The following is a 21,890-nucleotide window of genomic DNA, read 5'->3' on the forward strand; positions in this document are numbered from 1 at the left end:
GTGGTGAAATGTCACAAAAATTCAGGCCCATTGGGGTCTAAAATATGAGGTTCCTGTGAGTTTTGTCTCTCAACTATAGCTGAGAAGGCTTTCACAGCAAAATCATGTGAAATCCTGGCTGAGATTCCCAGTGCTGTGGAGAAAGCCACCCTCGGCCTAGATCTCAGTTTCCAAAGGCTCCTCTAATGCCTGGCCTTGTAAAATCACAACAAAATTCATTGCCATAGTTCTCTGAGATCAGTTCCGGTACTCAGTCTCTAATGGCATCACACCAGACTTCAAGCTTAGGTGTACCCAGTCATCTTTTCCAACCACCACACAAAAGACCAGTATTCTCACAAAAAACACTCCCACATGGCCCTTATCTTCTTTCATACAGACACTCATCATAACATTCTGGCTGGGGGTTTCTATAGGGAGAGCAGTCTTAGAAGGTGTGCAAAGAAAGCTCTCATGCCCATCATATGCCAAATGTCATGGTGGCCTGGACACCCTTCCTGAGAAACAGGATAGATAAAATGGGCCTGTAGTTCATACTGCTCTGCTTGTCAAATTAGAGGCCTTCTGCCTGCCAGGGGTAGATTCTTTATGTGTACTGGACTCATGAAAAAACCCAAACACCTGTGTGCTAGTTACTGGAGGGCTTGCAACAACTCATTTGACCCAGAGGATCCCTGTTCTGACTTCAGAGGGGTCAGGAGTCTAACCAGAGGAAGGCAAGAGACTTCATCCAATTGTACACTTTGTTTTCATCCTTTTAGATTCGGATGGACACATGGGATTTTTCTTGAGTTTCTTGGGGTGCTGAGAATGTAATTCACAGCCACACACAGGGCCAAGAGTCTGATTCAGACACAGCTTTTACAAAGCGCTTTACCTAAAAGGCACAGATTAGGCCTCTTCATTTCCATTGGAAACTGTGTTCTTGAGGAGTCCCAAAGGAGTGCCCTAAGGCAAACACCTCCCTGACATTCAGGGGAACCGAACAATAGGGAAGAAAGAAGCCTGGAGAAAAACTTTTCTTTAATTGAACACTGTGGCACTGACAGCTCCTGATCATGCAACTTGGGTTACTATCTATCCAAGCAGGCATTCTCCAGAGAGATCCTTGCCAGTCATGCTAATTTTGGAGTTTTCTGAGATGCTTGGCATGCCCTTCAGCAATCCAGTCCATGGCCATGTCACAGAGCTTGAATGTGGTACACATCTTGGACACAAAACCACGAACCCCTTCAGAAAGCGGCCAAAATTCAGGAAGAATACAGGAACTTAGGATCTTGGTAGGTGTTGCCCATCTGCAAGGCAAGCATCAGTCCATTCATAAATTGGCCATGAGGAATCCTGCAATGATTTCCACTAGACGGGACACATTCATGGCTGCATTCTTCTGTATACTCTCTTTAACCACAAATCCAGTGGGATCCACCGATATAAAAATGCTCACTAGTTAACAGTCCATTTCAAACCAACAACAACAACAAAAGTTTTTCCTTCATGTTCTCTGAACATGAGACAACATGACAAATTGAAACGCACACCCTCTGAGACAAACAAACCACCCCTGTATTCGGTCTTTATCTGTCCACTCTGTCCTCTGACTGGTGGGTCAAAATATTTTCCTCACCAGTGGCCTGTCCTGTCTCAGCTGTGGTCTCCTTGGCCATCTCTGTGTAGTTGTCAGGAACCAGCAATGAGCCAACACTTCTTTCTCAGGAAAGGCCACTGTTGAGACCATTCAAGGCATTTGGCTATCCACACATCACTAGGTTCCAACAAAGAATGACTCTGGCCTTGGTACAGACAATCAAGTGAGCCCACTGGGAATGGAACTGCCTCTGGATGCCTCACCTCCTGGAACCCAAGTTCAGAGAGTTCCATCACCAAGAAAGTGAGGTGAGGTCACTTCCTTCAGGGAAGTGAATGAGGTCACTGCCTTGGCAACCACTTTGTCCTAACAGTTGTTTCCAAGGGTTCCATGAGATGGAGGCTTCCCCACATTCCTGTGACATTTTCACAAGACATAAATGTCTATACACCCTAGGAGCCCAGGATCAGCAATCCACACAGACCTGATTGTGTCCATCTTCCCTGCATTGAGAAGTAAGAGACTGATGCAGCCTCATCTTTTCATCCTGACTGGGTTGTTGGCCATGGAAGATGACTTTAGACCACACACGTCCTACCTAGCTGCCTACATTTGCTCCAGGGATCATTTCTGCATCTACCTTTGAGCTTCTCAGCAGCTGTAGGATTCCCTACATACCTGTATGGCAAGATCCACTCAAGACCTGCTGTTATGTGAAAATAGATTGAGGGAACAGAGTGTGGTTAAGGGTCATATCATGTTCGATGTGGGTTAAAAGTCATTCTGCTGGATGAATACGGGTATTGGGCAACTGGGATATTTGTACGAATGTAAGGTGAAATGTAAGTATGAAAATAGAAAACTAGGTAAGATCTGAAGCACACAAGTTTGTTGGGCCCTTGATTTGGATACATAGTTTTGAATTATGTTCTGCAGAGTTGAATCTTCTAAATCCATCGACAATGGCCTAAGATCTTGTACCTGGGACTACTGAATGTAAAAGAGAACTTGCAGTGAAATGGAGAGAGTACGCAGGATTCCAGTGTAGGGTAAGGAAGAATAGTGAGTTTAGGAATTGAATCAAAGGCCCTTTTTGCAATCCAATGAATTTCAATTAAAGTGTAAATGCGAATGTCAGCACATGAACTTTGTGTCATAATGTATAAGAAAAACTGCTTCCTTACCCCAAACCAGACATCATTGGAATAACCTTGTGTAGTATCAGCATACACAAGTTTAGAGGAGGACTTTTGCATCTTTTCTTGTTTACTTCCCATGTACAACATGGCTTATTTTTCATAAGCAAATTTCTATGCTTGTTAAACCTCTCACACATCTCAGAATTTACTAGGAGGGATCCATGACAATCTAGAAACAAACGCATCAAATATGGTTGTTAAAGACTTTTTGGTAACACCCAAATTTATTGTAGTAATTTCTACATTGAAAAACTATTGTTACCTTTAAACAATACTATTCATTGCAATAAACTTGAAATAGTTCTTTAATATTGCAGAACAGAAAATTGTTGGCATTATTCACTGAATGGCAATATTCTCAAATATTAGCCTAGGGGTACTTAACAAAATGAATAGATAATTAAAGTAAAGTGTGAAATGAGACCCAGAAACAACTAATTATAGTAAAATTTATTATTAGTTTATTTCAAATACTAGTGCACCCTTTTGCTTTTTTTCCCCAAAAGTTAATTTTTTTAACCTTTTGTTATGATATTTTACTTCATTTATATAACATGATAATTAGTATGTTTTTTTCATATGCACTCTCTGATGCATCCTGAATATATTTGCATACCCCAACACCTTAGCAGACTTCTATATACATTATTCACTAGAGAAACAGTAGTTACTTCTGAAATCGATATTGTCCTTTTCAAATGAGGTCTTGCAGGTTTTTTTTTTAAATACCTGAAATAATTAGGATGAACTTAGTTTTAATTAGCATAAAGCAAATTCCTGATAAATATTTGTGAAAAGGATGAAGAAATAATACGAGAATATATATAATCTGTACAATATGATATGTGGTATTTCATGTTTTTAGCTACAACTTATTGAATATTATAACAATCTTACTATGTGGGTAAGATGTGGGTATGATGAACCAATAATAAATAAAAATTGCATGCTGCATTGTTAGTAATTCACCAAACAATTTTTTTCGAAAACATACACTCTGATGTGTGGTTTTTATCCACTATTATATTATGAATGAATGAAGTTAAGTAAATAAATAATTGGAACTACATACTTGCTTAGGGTGCCTATAATTCATTGTTAAAAATCCTTTAGCTATATAAAATTTTAATACTGTATCTCACATTGTGATTTAATGGAATTTTGATAAAATGTGCAATAATAATGCTGAAGTCTTTTATTGAATCTTATATCAGTTTATGAAATAAACATGCTATATGTGACTTCCTCAATTCTAAGTGTCTTATGTTTTAAGAAACTCTATGGACAATTCAAATTAAAGTTAACATACTAATATCAATAGCAGAAGCACCGCAGGAAAAAAGAAAACAAAGAATTGGGAGATCCTACCATCATAGAAGTAATTTTCTCAGCATCTTTTCAATGTACTTAACCCAGTATTGATACCAAAATTAATGAGCAAGCTCTTCTCATGCTGAGTGTGCATGATGCTATTATATAAAATGAAAACAATTGCAAATGTTTCAGATATGCATTTTACAACAGTATCTCACTGTGTTTGACCACAGCAAATACCTTCTCAGTGTTCAAATGGGTAAAAATTAAAAAAAATTTCAAGTAAAATTTATGTTAAACAATAACAACTACTTTTTCATAAGGAAACTGTCAATTTTTAGAGAGAGAAAGAGAGAGACAGAGAGAGAGAGAGAGAGAGAGAGAGAGAGAGAGAATTTTTTAATATTTATTTTTTAGTTTTCGGTGGACACAACATCTTTGTGTGTATGTGGTGCTGAGGATCAAACCCGGGCCACACTCATGCCAGGTGAGTGCACAACCGCTTGAGCCACATCCCCAGAACCCTGTCAATGCTTTTTTGAAAAAACATGACAATAAACTGTGCCCTATGACATAAAGGAAAGCAATATTTCTTCATTTTATTCTTTGAATATGCCAAGTATTCTTTGGCAAAATGCCACATATATATTTTTTAATTTCACACGTGTGAAGTACATCTGATTTTCTCTAAATTGCTACTTATTTAATATAAATTTGTTGAGAAATTATTTCTGCATGTGCTGATTAGTGAAATATAGTGAGGAATGGAAGTCATTTAAAACTCTATGAATTGCAATCTCAGAATGGTAGGAGGAAGCTGTATATAATCATCAGAAACATATTGAGTAATATTAATTTATTTCAGATATTTATTTCCCTTAGTATTCACTTTTCACATAAACTAGTGCTTTTAAATTGAGCTATTAAATATCATAGGAAAAGCCATCAGAGCAATCAGAATAAGAAATTTTAAAGAGAATCAATCAAATCTAAACATCTGGTTGAAAAAACTAACCAATTGTTGAATCTTAGGTTTTGACTTTACTAAATTTCCTCCTATTTTTTTGATGATGACTAAGAGAAAGGTACTACTTTTAAGAGCATGACAAGAACAATTTATGGCAATTTGTTTTTCTGAAACATGTAAAATTGACTTGCTAACTCAGAATACAATCTATTGAGTATATTTTTTAAAAAATGTATAACTACACAACATGAAGATTGGCCTTTTGAAAAAAAAAAGAATGTGATGGTGAAAACAAATTTGGGAAGGTAGTATTGAATATTCTATAATAAAGAAAAAGCAGGGATATTTAAAATAGTTTTGATTATTAGATTCGTGTAAAAAAAAAAAAAAAGGTAGTGTCCAGGCTTGATGTGGTGGTACACACCTGTAATCTCAAAAATCATAGTGTCTGAGGCAGAAGGATCAAAACTTCAAGGCCAGCCTTGGTAACTGAGACGAGGTCTCAGAATAAAATACTGAAGAATTGTGAATATATATGAGTAATAAATCAACCCTGGGTTCAATTCCTAGGACTATATAAAACAGTAGTTTCCAAAATTTACACCCAAATCAGTAGCCTCCACTCTATCTGCAACTATGTAAAGTTCTAAAAGGCAACTAAATTTAGCAATACCTAGTACTAGTTGTCTGATATTGATCATAACTTTGAAATATATACATAGAAGACCCTTCACAAAGTATTAAGGATTCCATTATTTTCTCCAATTGCAATGAGAGAGGGAGAAAAAACAATTTAGCTTATGGGGCTATTTCTTTCTTTTAAGGTCAAAGAGTCAAATATTAAAAGGCTTTAGTGTTTAATTGGTTATCATTTATGTAATCATAATGATATGTGTTCTGTGATTTCCTGCTTAATCTACATTGGACACTTTATTTTTTCTGAGTATCAGCATCTGTACATACCACTACACCCCACTCTATTATTTAATACTTAAAAGTCCCTGTGTTCATGCTTCATCAGTTAGTTTGTCTCTTTTAAAAATAATTATGTTTTGCATTTTTTGTCTACATAAATTTATAAAGTTTAAAAACCAGAAGGAATTTTCACAGATTTGACTTTAAAATAGTTTCCATTGCAAAACACACACCAGAAGTAAGAATGATTTCTTTGTCTAATTCATTAGCCTTTCTGACATCCAATATCAGGACATGAATGCTGCTCATGGAGGGATGTTCTTCCCATCAAGAACAATCAATACTACTTTCTTCTATCCCATCAAATGTTAAAAAATTGCACATTTTACTGTATTTTATATGCGGAATTTGACTTTCCATTATTTGTGTTTATTGGGATTTTACTTTCTTTTTCCTCAATTTGTTTTTTCTGTATTTTCTAATATTCATTTTTTTTGTGTGTGTGGTGAGGAAAATAGATCACTAGAATCTTCTAACTTTTGCTACATTTAGTCACTTGACTACTCACTAGCTAATATTTCTATTAAACCATCATTTTGATGGTAGGACTGAGGTATGCTAACAAAACCATTTTCAAAGTCTACTGAAGAATTAGCATAACTTTCTTCAGCTCTGTAGTTACAGCCACTGTTTCGTCCACAAATTCAGCTCCTTTTCTTTTATATTTCTTCTATATTGAGTAACTCTCTTTGAAATGAGGCACAAAAAATAACTTTTTAGAATTTTATCATTTATGAAAATCTATTTTTATTTATCATTAAAGGACAGTCTGCTTCAGTTTAGAATACCAGATTGAATACTAGTTTTCCTTTAAATCATGAGGTTATTCTGTATTTATCATCTATAATCCATCATTAGTGATAAATACTTGGGTTCTATTCTTGCTTTCTTGAAGCTGACCATGGTTTTTCTATTCAGGATATTCTCTTTTTTTTTTTTTTTTTTTTAAGCGTAGCTACTTGAGAAATTCTGGAGATATATTTAGCATATTTAAATTTTATTTTCTTGAATATAGCATTCAATCAAAGTGGAATATTTCCAGACCTGATTTTCTTTCCAGTATATACTTATAGGAAACTGGGTAAAATATGGAAAATACTATGTTTATTTTTCAGACACCAAAAAGTGGCATAGCAGGGGAGTGAAACCATAGCAATAAGTGCAGACTGGTGAAGTGAACTATAACTATATTTTTTAAAATTGTTCTTAATAAGTGCAGTTTGATAAAATGCTGTTAAAACTTTTGGGTAAAGGGGAAGTAAAAATAATCAAAGTATACCAGTGTAAAAAAAAAAAACTTGAAGTCTGGCACCTGAAAGCAGATTGTGTGGGAAACTTCATGTTATGATACAAAAGATTCCTCCACTTTTCCTTCACCCTCTCACCCCCTTAACCTCATCAGAATCCACAAAGTTACTAGAATAAAAGGTTTCAAGTTCAAGAGTCACACTCTCTTCAAATACAAAAAGAAGTTAAAATTCAACTAAACACAGAATCTTATGGAGATCTGAAACATCCTTAAAAAGTTAGGTTAAAAATGATTCTGTGTTGTTTTTTTTTTCTTTTTTCTTTTTTTTTTGTGTGTGTTTTGTTTTGTTCTGAGGGTGTGGCTATTCCTTGGTCACCTGAACTAGTAAAGAAACTGTTAATTTGATGAAGTATCAGTGGCTGAACCACATTAAATACAGACAAATGTTAAAAAAAAAATTTAAAAGCCTAATTATAAAAAAATATGTTACTGCTTTCTCCCTGCACATTTTTTCAAAGTATTTCTTAAATTTTTTGATTTTTTTTAGTCTTGAAAAATAGTGAAAAAATTTGTAGAATTTACAACCAACTGCATAAGGGTCTGGGAAGCTTAGAGGCTGGAGGAGGGCTGGGAGGAGCAGATAGAAAGAGGTCTTTCTCTTAGTTACTGGAGGCCAACTATAACTAAAAAAGATACAAAAATCCATAAGTGTTTGTAAACCAGGAAATGATACAGATCATCAAGTTATTATCAGTTATAAAAAAATCATCTAATCAAGAAAATAGACAAATCATGAACAGGATTAGAAAAAAATAGGTGTAAATTGTATTTTTAGAAAGTTATTGGTGATACATAAAAAATAAAGATGAATTTTATATTTTGATTTTAAATGGAAGGCAGAGAGATATTAAAGTCATATAGTACTTCAAAAACCTTACTTAAGTTACAAAGGTATAATCAATTGATAGTTCCTACTTATTTTACTGTATATCTTTCTTGGCATTTCCCCTGAAGATAGTCACTGAAGTTACAATCTTTTTCAGAAAACCCCAATCAATTTCAGAGCAAAGAAATTGTACAACACCTATTCATTTCCTTCTTTGGAAAAAGGTCCCTTTTGCAAATCAGATAGAAGAGGAAATTGGTGAACCTTTATAAAAATATTACTAGAAATAAATATGAGTTTTCTTCATTTAGAAGTAAACTGAAATAAAATAAGACCATTGTACAGTATCTTTAAGGGTTAGCCTTAAAAAATGAAAAAAAAACTCGTTCTAAAGAGCAGAATACTTGGCAGCACACTTCATACTTAATTTTACGTTGATAAAGAAGTTACCTCAGGTAATAAGGTACATAAACTAATAGGAAGAAATCAAGACTTGATCAAGGGTCTAGAAGAAACTTTTGATGACTATAAAATTTGGGGGGTACAGTAATAAGGAGAGAGACAATGCAGTGTAAATCATGGGAATTCATGCTATCACATACAAAAGCACATACATCATGGACATTGAACAAGACAGCCAAGTTGACAACTTGACTTGGCTAGTTATTTTTATCCAGTCTTGGATGCTGCACAGGATGAATGAGGACTGAGTACCATAATGGTTTCCATAACTGCTTTTTATCTATCAAATACCTCTTCCAAATAACCAGCCAGCTAGGAGGAGAGGTCTATCTCTAGGTTCTTGTTACAGGATAATTCTTTTCATCATTCTCTCATAATAAATTAACAAGTGGACCTCTTAACTGAGAAATAATTTTAACCAGAAAAACTCAAACTTTTTTTTTACATTTTGCTTTTAGAGACAATAAATGCTAAGCAAACACCACTAATAAAGTGTCAAGAGATTATGCCTAAAATTGAATCAGACCACACTTAACAAAAATAAAGATATTACTATTAGTCTATGACCATGGTATCAACTCTATTATCATCTACAAAAGAAACAAAAAGCTACTGGCATGGTAGAATACTGGAATATTGAGTTCTAATTAGGGCTCCCCAGTAGGTAGATTAAGACCATGACTTAAATTTCATTATATCAGTTTGTGCTACCAAGAGATAGACTACATACATCCAGGAGCCAGAAAGTCAAAGTTGAAGAGTCCTCACTCACGATCATTTCCATTAACCAACTTGGCAAATATATTTTCTTACACCATTCTTCTGCATCCTCCAGTTTTAGAAATTCTAATTATTTAAGAGGACACTTTTCCAACAGAATGTCTAACAAGATTCCAAATAAAATTTAAACTGCATATGAGAACTCTAAATTCTATGTACTAAGAAAACAGAAAGGAAGAGAAGAAATTACAATCCTAGCTAGGTCACTTCATTCTCCTTAACAGAAGGACATTTATTCCATGTTGTAATAAAGACAAAAATCAGATAATGCAATCTGAAAACAGATGCCCTACAGGAATGGTTAAAAAAAAGAGTAGTAGTTGTTTCTTGAGAAAATTATGGTGAGGAGGCTCAAATAATTTGGGGAAGAGTGTAAGTTTCACTCAATCAGCTAAGTTATAGAGATCAAAAGAAATATTTTTAGGGGATTTAAAATGAACAGCAGAAGAGACATAAGATGACCATTAGTATGACATTCAATTAACACAGCTGTCAAAACTGTAATTAATTGCACTGTTTTCCCTTCTTATAAGTTTTCTTCAGGAATAGAGTCTCACCAGTACCATAAACTAAGTACAGAACGTAGACTAAAAAGTGAATTTTTGTGGTGTCACTATAGGGAACTGTGCTTTATGGCACCATTAGGATTGAAGGACTCATTTGCCAGACAATTGCTGAAAGTGGTCTTTTAAAAATACTTTCATCAGGAGAAGAGAGTTTTGTGGCTATGACCATTCAAGGCTTCCTACACTCAAGATTGTTTGGAACTCATGTAAATCACACTCCATGTCTCAATGTAGGAACAAATATGAGAGTGCAAGACAGCTCCAAAATTTTACTTTGAGTAAGCAGAAGCCTCCTTTGAGATCAGACTGCAACCCCAGATTCTGTGCACCCAAACGTGCTTCCTTCCCTTTATTTCCGTTGTGCTGATCTGAAGCATACTCACTCATGGACTTCCAAGATGCCTAGTCATGGTCTTAGTCTACCACCCTGGGAGCCCTAATTAGAACTCAAATGCATCTTTAATCTGCTTCCAGACTTTTTTGTTTTCCAGAAGTTCTTTGAAGTCTTTTGTCACTGGAGATCACCTCCTCTTTTCATTGTGGATGTTTATCTCATTTTATGTTTCTCTTTGACTGTTACTTTAATTCATTGTGGGGAAAATAGACTTGCATATTTGAAGATCTGGATCATTAAGTAAAATACTTAGCTTAGTTTATGGGCTTATAATACACAATCTAAAATGTTCAATACATTTTAATATAAATTTAGATCCATGATTAAAATTGAGGAAATAAAATAGGCTTTATAAGGATGTAATTCAGCACTGCAAAATTATCATTGTTTTCACAAAGGATAAGAATTTTGGAAGAGAACATGTCACCAAGAAAAATAATCACTATTTTTTATATATGGTTGTGCTTGAAAGAGAATAATATTGTCACCATAAATTGAAGATATAATATAAAACAAAAAGCTTTATGAACAATTTCTGTTTATTTTTGACAAAATATATTTGAAGCAAAAATTCCAAAGCCATGAATCTACCCAAAATACTATAAAGATACAGTGAATAGCATTTCTACACAAACTATGTAATTTTTGTTATATTATGTAAATTTTCTAGACATAGATGTAGAAGCAAAATACATTAATATTCTTTCTCAAGGCACATTTATAAATCTGCAAATATAATTAAACTTTATTTATTATACACAGATCAGTACATCAAAAATGACAAAATACCTGGAAATAATTCCTTTGGCATATTCCTATTTCCTAGACAATAAGGTCAGCTTTAATATAATATATCTTCTACCTTTTCAGTGACACATAATTTTTAAATTTTAAGTAAACTTCTCCATTAGGCTCAAAATTCACCATATAACTATGGTACTAATTGTATGAGTGATAGATGTTAGAAGAAAAATTCTTAGTACTTTTTAGAGATTTGTTTAAAATGAAAAACTAGATCAACACATGATCCTTCAAAAAATTATAGTAATGCAAGCACAGCAATAAATTTGAAATAAAGAAGGTATAGACATTATTAGCTACAGGACTTTGAAACCTCATGCTTTGGACCTAAAAGGCAATTATTTTGCTTTGTAATTACAGCACTTTCATAGCTGTGTGAGGAGTCTTAGATCCATGTTTTTGTTTTGTGATCTCATATGCTTCATTTATTCAGATGTATTAATGTAATATATGCTTATATGAGTAATTTGAAATTATATGCCTCTTTCTATTTATAGAATTCTTTAAGAAATTCTTGGTAATCACACAGTTTCTACATTACAGAGCAATTACCCTGCAAGCTAGAAAATGAACATTGGCTTAAAGAACTCTTCATCCCAGAGTTTAGCCTTAAAATTTCACATAGTTGATGGTCAATAAATTTATATGTTTCATAAAGTTAAGATCTGTTGAATCTTAAAGTAAAGAAATAGGAAACCAGAGAATGCTTCTTCACAGATGCCAAGCTGTCATTACTGGGAAACCCAAGGAGTCTTACAGGGCAGTCTGTCTCTCTGATTGATGTAGTTATGTAAAATTCAAGTCCTGCTTTTTTTCCCCACAACTTTGGCTTTACTGTGTCATCTTGTTCTTTGCTTTTCAGTGATCAGAGAAGGAGATAGGTTCACAATTATTTGTTCATGCTAAAGAAGCAAACAACAAGCAAAAAAAAAAAAAACAACTAAAAAACAACTGAGTTTGTAAAAACTTCAGAAATTTAAGTACAGTGATCAGGGTAGGATGGGATTCCACTGACCTAAATGTTCCTTTAAGAAAAATTAGATTTGGACATTTTCATTGTAACAGAAATTCGAAAGGACATATATGTATGTATATAGGCACGCATGAAACTAATACATAAAGAACTAATAAACACAAATATTTCTCCTCTAAACTAGGAAATTATATTCCTGTGTATTTTTAATCCAGGAATGGGAAATTACTAGCATGTTCTTTTGATTTTTCAAAAATTTTCAGTGTGCTTCCAAACCCTTTTATCATGATCCTCTCACTTGTCATTTCTTAACTGAGAGAGTACAGGGTCAGGAAATTTTTAATTTTTTGAGTTCAATTGGATCCAAGACTTTATGAGAAATATAAGTAGTTTATGGCATTGTGACATTGCTCTCTATAAAATAAAGTTTTGAACATAGAATCTCATTTCCTTCTAAAAATTTTAAAACTTACAATTAGTCAAATTATAAAATTCACATCATTAGTAGTTCTATTTTTTATTAATATTACAGTAACAAGTTTATAAATAAAAAATGCTAAATTACAAATGGAGATATGGTACAGTGGTGGAGCACTTGCCTAGTATGTGTGAAGTCCTGGGTTTGATCCTCAGCACCACATGAAAATAAATAAAATAAATGTTTATAAAATATCAAGTTAAAACTCATGTCTTCTTTTATAATATGTATACAAATAAGTAATGTTTAAAATCTCTAGATGACATTCCATATGTAAGTTGTATCAGTAGAACTCATTAAACTTAGAACAAATGGGAAACTAAAATTAATCATCATTCCCTATTTTAAAAATGACTTATTTTAGGAGGATATGAATTAAAGAAGCAAACATTGTTTGAAGAAAATATCCTCAATGTACCATATGGAACACAGTTTTCTAGGCTGAGTAGAAGTGTTGGAGATAAAGTCTCTCTTCTGCAGCTACAAGAAACCTCACCAGTATGCTAAAAGTCCCTCCTTCCACAGCCTTTCCATGACCCAACTGCACACTACTTCTGAATCTAAGAATGCAGAGGCACTTATCCAGATGGATGAGGCCAGGGAGGATGTGGTGTAGGTAACAGCCTAAAGAGTTGCACATATTAAGGAAAGACATCTTTAAGTTCTGTCTCTGCAGGCCTATAATTTGAATATCTATAAAAAATGACAAAAATCCCCCTGGAAAACACAGAACTGTGGCTTTCCCAGTGTATCATGTCAGCTTTCTCTTAATTTTACTCTCTTCTTTGTTGGGTAACAGCAATCCTTGGAGAGCTGGTCTCCAAACTTTTTTCTGGACTTATTTGGAATGACATTTCAATTGGAATCATGTCTCAGTCAAAGTTGCTATTATTCTGATCATAATATCAAATTAGTCCAGTCCCATTAAACAATTTACAATGCCTCAACTTTGGCGTGAGGGATTCCCGGCACCTCCAATGGTTCCACTATGGCTCTGAGGGTACTACCTCTATCATGTGTGGTAGGCTCCTCTTCCCTAGCTTGTTCCCAAATGAAGCACCTGGTTTTCTGGGTACTTTTGTTTCTGTATGCCACCATTTTCAAAGTGGCAGTTTTGTGATTCAGGCTCTGTGTAAAATATTAAAATTAATCTCAAAATTTAAAAGAAGAAGAAGAAGAAGGAGGAGGAGGAGGAGGAGGAGGAGGAGGAGGAGATCACAGGAAGATTGAACATGGAGCTGAGTCAGAGCACATGCTGGAAGGCCACACTAAGGAACCTGTGATGAGCCCTCATACTCACTAATGGTGGTAGAGGGGAGGTCTGCCCTTTCTTCTAGAGGAACCATGTAATATTAGCTTGGGCTTGTGTGTACTATATATAAAGTTATATAAAGTGTAAAAAATAAAATGGAGACTTGTGATGGAGAATCAAAAGAAAGTGCAATCATTTTAAGCAGGTCACTGATATTCCAGGTGTTGAAATCATAAAATACTGCTTCATCACAACCCTTGTCAATATGTGAAGGATTAATAAAAGTGTCATAAAAATAAAAAGGGTATTTCAGAGAGATTTGGAAACTTGAACTAAATGGTAATACAATAAAACTATAACCTGTACAGGTAATATTCTACATGGTTGATTTTGGGATAGTTTGAAAGATGCATAAAAAATATAAGAAATACCAAAGCATGAGACCTCCAAAGCCATGTGCAAGAGAAATATAAAATAGGAGAAGAGCATAACTAGTTGAACAAGCATTTGTGTGATAAGGCAAGGCTCATTTGTGGAGGAGAAAGCCCTGGGCTTTATGTGCCCTGGAAAAGTTTATCCTCTATACCAGCCCCCATCCTGGCCCAGCCACACCTCTGCCTTTGCTGAAGTTGGTTGTGCCCTATTTCCTTGCATCGTGCCAATTGATCATCAAGATACCACTTGGAATTGTCTCCTATATGTTCACTTATTCTCTGGGAGTATTGTTGGGTGAGTTGTGGTAGAGGGGTTGGCTTGTGTCTCACCCAGCTTTGTGGAGTCTCCTTTTGTTTTGAGTCACAGAGAGCTCTTTGGAGAGCTACAGAAGTACAGACATACACCCTGATTTTCCTGTGGACTTGACACACAACATTGAGCAGGTGACTCCAATCTCTTTGTTTAAGCTTCCCTGAGTTTTAATAGAAAAGTGATCCCATTCCTAATTGTGAGCATTAGATTCAATTACCCTGATACCCAGACATTAGCTTCAATCAGTGAAACGATAATCTCTGGAGAGTACTCTTAAGCATTGGATTTATTAATCTTTCAGGGAGGTTCCTAGATGTTATGACTAGTATTAAATAAATGTTAATGGACCAAGGTCTTGAGTACATATTATACATTTGTATTGTGGCTTTTATATATTTTTAGAGGCTTGAATAGAGTTTTTTCCTTTGGTACTTGGGTTTGAACTCAGGGGCTCATAACCACTGAGTCACATCCCCAGTCTTCTTTTGTATTTTATTTACAGACAGTGTCTCACTGAGTTGCTTAGCACCTCAGTTTTGCTGAGGTTGGCTTTTAACTCATAATCCTTCTGCCTCAGCCTCCTAATCTGCTGGGATTGCAGACATGTGCCACCTCACTCAGCTTGAATAGATCTTTAACATCTCCCAACTTCTATTTATTTATCTTTAAGATGGGGCTGATGCCACTTGCTTCCCAAGACTGTGGTGAAAATTAAATGAAGTCATAGATAGTTGGCACTTGGTGCCTAGTGAATGCTACATAAGCCAGGGGGATGACAGGCCCTTGTATTTTTGCTTTGTGAGCACCCAGCTTTTTGTCTGTTGGCAAAGCCTTGAATAACTTAGCAAAACTCTGTTTCAAAAAAAATACATAAAAGGACTGCTGAAGGTAATGTTGATTTTATTAGTATATTTATTTGTGACATATACATGTATGGGCATAACATCATTGATCAGTCTCATTTCTCAGTGCCTGAATCATTTCTCTTATCTTCTCTTCCATCTGTCTAAACTCAACTATTCTCTCTCCAATTTTTTTGAGATCCACTTCTTTTTTCACTCCATTTTTCCTTTTACCTTTCACACATGAGAGAAAACACTTGACAATTGACTTTTTGAGTCTAATTTATTTCATTTAATTTGACGATCTCTAGGTTCATTCATTTCCCACAAATGGTATAATTCCATTCTTGTTTATGCCTGAGTAGAATGAGTAAATTTGTGAAAAGATGTGTAGATGCTATTTTCTGGGTATGTCACCTCCGAGCACACAGAACCTTCAGTGTCCAAGTTCAGCCTGACATTGTTTGAGTCAGGGAATGAAGATGCAGGACAAAAACGGTCTCATGTGAACCATTTGAGGTCTTTCAATCTGTGGCTCTGAGTGCTTGTACATGCACCAAACAGCCTGGTAACTTCCAGAGTGTCCTTTAATGCCTGCATTGATGACTAACCTGTCTTGTGGGTCTGTTTTCAGTACAGTTTTATTCTCAAGAGGAGGGAGTCAATGTGAAGGTAAAACCTCCTGATTCTCCAGGTGTCAGATATAGGATTTGGCTCCTTCCCACAATTCTTTCCCTTTTGTCCATTCATGAAACTGCCTTTATCAGCTTTACATTAGTCCTTTATTCATGTGGCACTGTTGTATTCATCCTGGCCTTGAGCTCTGATTGGGGGCAGGGAATCTAGAGTCAGAGCAGACCTCGGCCCACTGAACTTAATTATTTTATTTTATTTTTTTACTTTTCAGGGATTCATGTTCCCATGTTGTGAAGTGAGATTGACAGCTAGTAATGGTAACATTTAATGACATCAGGAGCCATTGATAATCATGTACTGGACTATTGTTTTTGAGATTTTTGTCCCCTGCCCCCTTCACTGGCAATAAGAACTCCATGAGAAGAAGCCATGTTTATATCCATGTTGCAGGACAGGGATGCTCAGCTGTGTCGAGTTAACTTGTTTAAGGTAATACAGCTAGCAAATGGCAGCTTCATTGTAGCTGTGGGAACAGAGGGGAAAATGCACAAATGATTATGGTAAAGTGTTGGCACATAACAATCAGGTAATAGATCAGTAAAAGGAGGTACAGGTACAATGGAAGGCCTGGCTCTAACCAGGGTACAGGCAGGGCTGAGGAGGTGAGAGCAGAGTCCAGAGTACAGATTAGAAGCAGGCTTCACTCCTACCTTAAAGAGGTAGCTCAGAGAGTAACACCACAGGATGTCTGGGACTATCTTTCAGGGATGGGGCTAAATGGGTGGTTCCCAAATTTGACATGTAGAAATGCAGAATAGGAGGATTGTGCTTGCTGGAAAGCCCCAAGCTCCTTGCTGTTGTATATGCATGTACATAGGCGCATACATGAGAAATGCCCAGAGAAATGTCCTCACCAAATATTGAATTGCCTTGTTCCTTGAATTTACATACTGTGAAAAATGAGTGTCTGTGGCTTATAAACCACCCAGTCTACCATAAATTATTGTAGCATCTTGATGAGAGTAAGGAAGTGCACCATCTGTGTCCTCACAGGATAAATTAAGAAGTTTCTTTGCAGCTCTCTTTTAATAAATGACAATAATCCCATTCAATGGCTCTACCCACATGACTTAATTGCCTTGCAAGACCACACCTTTGTCTGCCTAGGCTCATGATAAACTACCACAACATTCAAATACATACTCACACAGGGTCTAGGACTGGTCATTTTCCCCCAAGTGTGTATACCCAAGCTTCTGAAATCTGGACCTGGAAGTAATTGTTAAGTCCTCTCTGTGTTCTTGGCATTAACTATTCAAAGAATTCTCCAGCGTATGTTAATAATCCTATCTGTGTATTCACCGGACTGCTCACCCTAGATAAGAAGTGGCTCCTGCACTTGGAGACTCCAGTCTAATGGAGAAAGTATAAAACCCATGTTGTCCCTTGCTGTGCAGACACTAAACATTACATATGAATCCTGGGATCCTTTTATGCCAATTACTGATCAGTAAATGTTACAGCACAACAAGCATTGCTACTTCAGGTAAAAATTTTGATCACACTGGAGAAAAAGATCCTGGAAATCATGCAAGATTAAGAAATTAATTAGTCACAGAATAGTATGGTTCATGTTTGAGTTGTCAGACTCTTACCTGTCTTTTGGCCCTTGATTTTTGTCCTTTGATTTTATTCTATGTTTTGAACGTGGTTGTTGTTTATGTGGCTAGAATATAAACCCAGTTAAAATACATTGATGACTCACCTATATTCCATCTCCACTAATCTTTTCCCATTGCCCTTTATAACCATATGTTTTAATTGTTTCTAGTATATATTCTTACTGTTTCTTGTTCTGGTAAGAGGCAATAACAATAATAAGTTATTATGTAAATTTTTTTCTTACCCAAAAGGGAGTGCTTGTGGGAATTCTGCATGTTCTTGAATGCTTGCTTCTCATTTTCTTCTACTGCCATCGTCAATGTGACCTAATGTGATCCTGTATATCCTGTCAGCCCCTTATTTTTTACTCAATGAAACAACCTGGAAAACACTCCACATATGCAAAAATCTTAAATTCCCCATGGTGTAGGTTGACCAAAGTTGGAACTAAACAAATGATGGACATTCAGATAATTTCTGAACTTTATTTATTATCAATATTTCTGTATTGAAAAGCTCTGAGAATCTATTTTATATTCTTGCAAATATACATTCAATGTTCAATCCTGCAAGAAATATTGCTTTATCAATGGCTGCTTTTTATAATTTCAAATAATAAAGCCCAATTTGCTGCAAGATTGGAACATTTTTTTTTCTCCCATCAGGTATACATGTTCATGCTTTCTGTAGATGCCCCAGTAGACAGAGGCCACATTTTGGATATTCTGTGCAAGATTACAGTGTGCTGGTAATGTCTTCTTTTTCTGAGAAAACCATTTCTTATTTCTGTTATTTTTTTCCTTTTTACATATGATTGATACCATGTCATGGTTACAGAAGAAAATACCAGTGTCCTACCCTTAATAAATCCATGGCTTGGTGAGAGTCCAATGCTAAAACCAATAATTTCTTCCCAGTACAATGATCACCAAGGACACAATGCATTTTGGTTGTTTGTGTCTTCCAACAAATTGATCTATGTAATATAAGTCCTTATACCTAAGGGCTGAGAGTTTTAAATATTGTTTATTTATTTTAATGTTCAGGTATTAACAGTGATAACATCATTTATTTTTTAGTTAGAGGTTTATCTATTTATTGAATTTTAGAAAGAACTGAGGATATGAGCCCTATAAAAAAGAATTCCTGGAACACCTCAAATATTTTAAATAAATGCCTTAGAAAGTAATACATTGGTATAATTATTCAGCATACAGTAATAAATATAAGATCACATTAGGTAACATTGACGATGGCAGTAGAAGAAAATGAGAAGCAAGCATTCAAGAACATGCAGAATTCCCACAAGGAACAAGGAATCACAGGCTCTGATGTGAGAATTTATGGTTTAACTTTGCCAAGCAGGAGCTTCTGGGGCTGAGGGTAATGTCATAGAGAACACACAGCAGGCAGATGGTAAAAATGGAGAAGTTCCCCCAAACATGTGAAAGTAGATTATTAATTTATATTTGATGTAATCTCCAAAATACTGAGACAAAAACATCTGTAACTATAAACCCCATAATTTTCAGAATCCCTACATATATTAGGGCCAAGAAACCAATGGTAAAGTTCTAGGGTTAGGTCTTGTGCAAGAAAAGGAATGTGAAGTTGCAGAAGAAAATTATGGTGTTAGCTGAGATCTCAAGACGAACTTCAAAGGAAAATGTTTCTTATACAAAAAAATATAGTTTGTTGATCATTTTTCATATACCATATTAATAGTATATATATTAGGAGAAAATGAAGCAGAAGCCTTTATTTCAAATATTGTCATCTTTATCAATCTCAGCCTATCCTATTACCAGAGATGTGATATTTGTGGAAATAGCAACTAAAAAGAATTTATTTTTAGAAACAGTTACATAATATTTTCTTAACATCTTATAAGTGTTTTAGATCATTTTCTTTTTTAAGTCATGCTCAGTCTCTGGGCCTGTGATATGCTTTTTAAACCCTGTAATCTCCAAGCATTTCCCCTCTATAAAAATCCGGTTTGATAGATCTTGCTTCAGAAGAGTACCTTTAACATGTAAGATGCTAAATCAGTTGTGTTTCTCCTAGGAAGTATTTTTGAGGTAATCTTTTCAAAATGAAGAAGAAAATATTTCTCCAGACTGACATTCTTTATATAAGGAGCAAACCAAACTTTGTTAAGCTTTGAAGAAATTTCATACTGTTCTGTATTCAGGTACTTCTCTGTGTGTTGCTTAGTTGCCTTTTGATGTCCAGAAAACTGTGTTTTCTCATATCTACAATGGGAATACTTTTCGAGGACAAAGATTAGCAATGTTCCTCATGCAGCCTACTAATACATGACTGGGCTGTGATTCAGACCTAACAAAGCACCTGTAAGACACCATGAAGATTCCAATTTTTTAAACATTATCTGCCATTCATATATATCACATATACTTTCTTTCAAAAGATTGTAATAACCTTTTTAATGTAGGCCCCTGTGTCATACACATGAACAAATATAAAATGTTGAGTCCTCCATGTCTAAATTCCATTTTTTTCCTGTTGTGATTCAAAATGATACAACTAATTTCATGTTCCTCCTTGCCTTCTTTTTACTCTATGTTCCCAATTAGAGTTTTCTACTTAGAGGCATAAAGAGATATCTATAATATATAATATATATATATATATATACATATATACTGTGTGTGTTTACATGCATAATAAATATATACTATGGATAGTATATGTATATGTATATGTATATATATATATATATATATATATATATATATATTATGTTTAATATATGTTTTCTATATAATATAGTATACACATGCTATTATATAAACAAAATATATTTATATTTATATTATATAATATATTACATATATTATACATATACACACAGTATATATATGTATGTACATATGTATATATATAATATATCATTTTATATATATATATATATATATATATATATATATATATATATCACTGTTTTGAATATTTATCATTAATCAAGGTCTAAAATAATAGGAAAATTTGTATGTGTGGTAGAGGTATTTGGGCTTTCAAATTAGATACAATTTTTTAAATTTATTATTTATTTATTTCTTGGTACCAGGGAATAAACCTAGGGGTGCTTTACTACTCAGTTACATTCCCAGCATTTTTTAATATTTAGAGTCAAGGTCTCAACAAAGTTGTTTAGGGCCTCATTATGTTTCTGAGAGTCATTTTGAAGTTGTGTTTCTCTTTGCTCAGCCTCTGGTGCCACTGAGGTTTTACACATGTGTCACCATATGTGGTGACACCTGCCTAATAATTAAAGTGTCTTTAATCATGGAAGAAAAACAAATGTCATAGAGTAGTAGTCATTAGGTCTAAAGTCAATTATGAAATAAGGAGTTTTCCTTTAATGCTTTTAAATAATAGACTCAAAGTTGTGGTTATATGTGAAGACATGGGCACCACTTTCTGGAACATCTTCTTTTGCTTCTGTCTGATATCTTAAGTGAAAGGGTCAATTGCCAGCATTTGGTGGGAAATAGTCTACTTTTGAAAACTTTTCAGTTAGACCTTCCTGCTCTTATCCATGGCATTATCTCTCATATATTTTGGACTTGAGAAGAAGTATTTGAAAAAAATTACATCCCCCACCTAGAATAAAAGAGAAGCAGTCAGGATCTTTATTTTTTATGAGGTCAGAAAAATTATAGTTCTGAAGTCTGGAATGTGTTTTTATGAGCTGTGATATTCTGGAGGCTTGACATATTGGTTTTGAGGGCACAGTTTCAAAAATGCATATACTTTTAAAATAATATTTTATTTGTCACATAATTGTAATATTCCCATATTAAAATATTTATGCCATTAAAATCAATTTTTTACTATTTATTTATTTTGTGAATAGTAAAAAAAAAATGACTACATTTGTGTCTGATGTATTCTTATCATTGTGCTTACTGCCTTAAAGGATTGCATCCCAGTTATATTTTCAATGTTTCTTCAGAAAAAGAGAAAGCAAGAAAGTTAAATAAAATTTTTCATTATTGTTATTTTATTATTTCCATCCAAAATAATATACAGATTTATAAAATCACAGTTAAAAAGACCTTATGTGAGAGGTTAAATGCAAATGTTCTTTTGGGTAGGTTG

The 21,890-nt window shown here is 34.5% G+C and overlaps 1 pseudogene; it reads right to left on the minus strand.

The window, feature by feature from the left end:
* The window catches only part of LOC143390063 (uncharacterized), a 134,474-nt pseudogene extending 116,392 nt beyond the window's left edge, over positions 1–18,082 (minus strand).
* Between the last annotated feature and the right edge of the window lie 3,808 nt (positions 18,083–21,890).

This window comes from Callospermophilus lateralis, unplaced genomic scaffold (assembly GCF_048772815.1).
Source record: "Callospermophilus lateralis isolate mCalLat2 unplaced genomic scaffold, mCalLat2.hap1 Scaffold_147, whole genome shotgun sequence".
In the NCBI taxonomy this organism is placed as follows: domain Eukaryota; kingdom Metazoa; phylum Chordata; class Mammalia; order Rodentia; family Sciuridae; genus Callospermophilus; species Callospermophilus lateralis.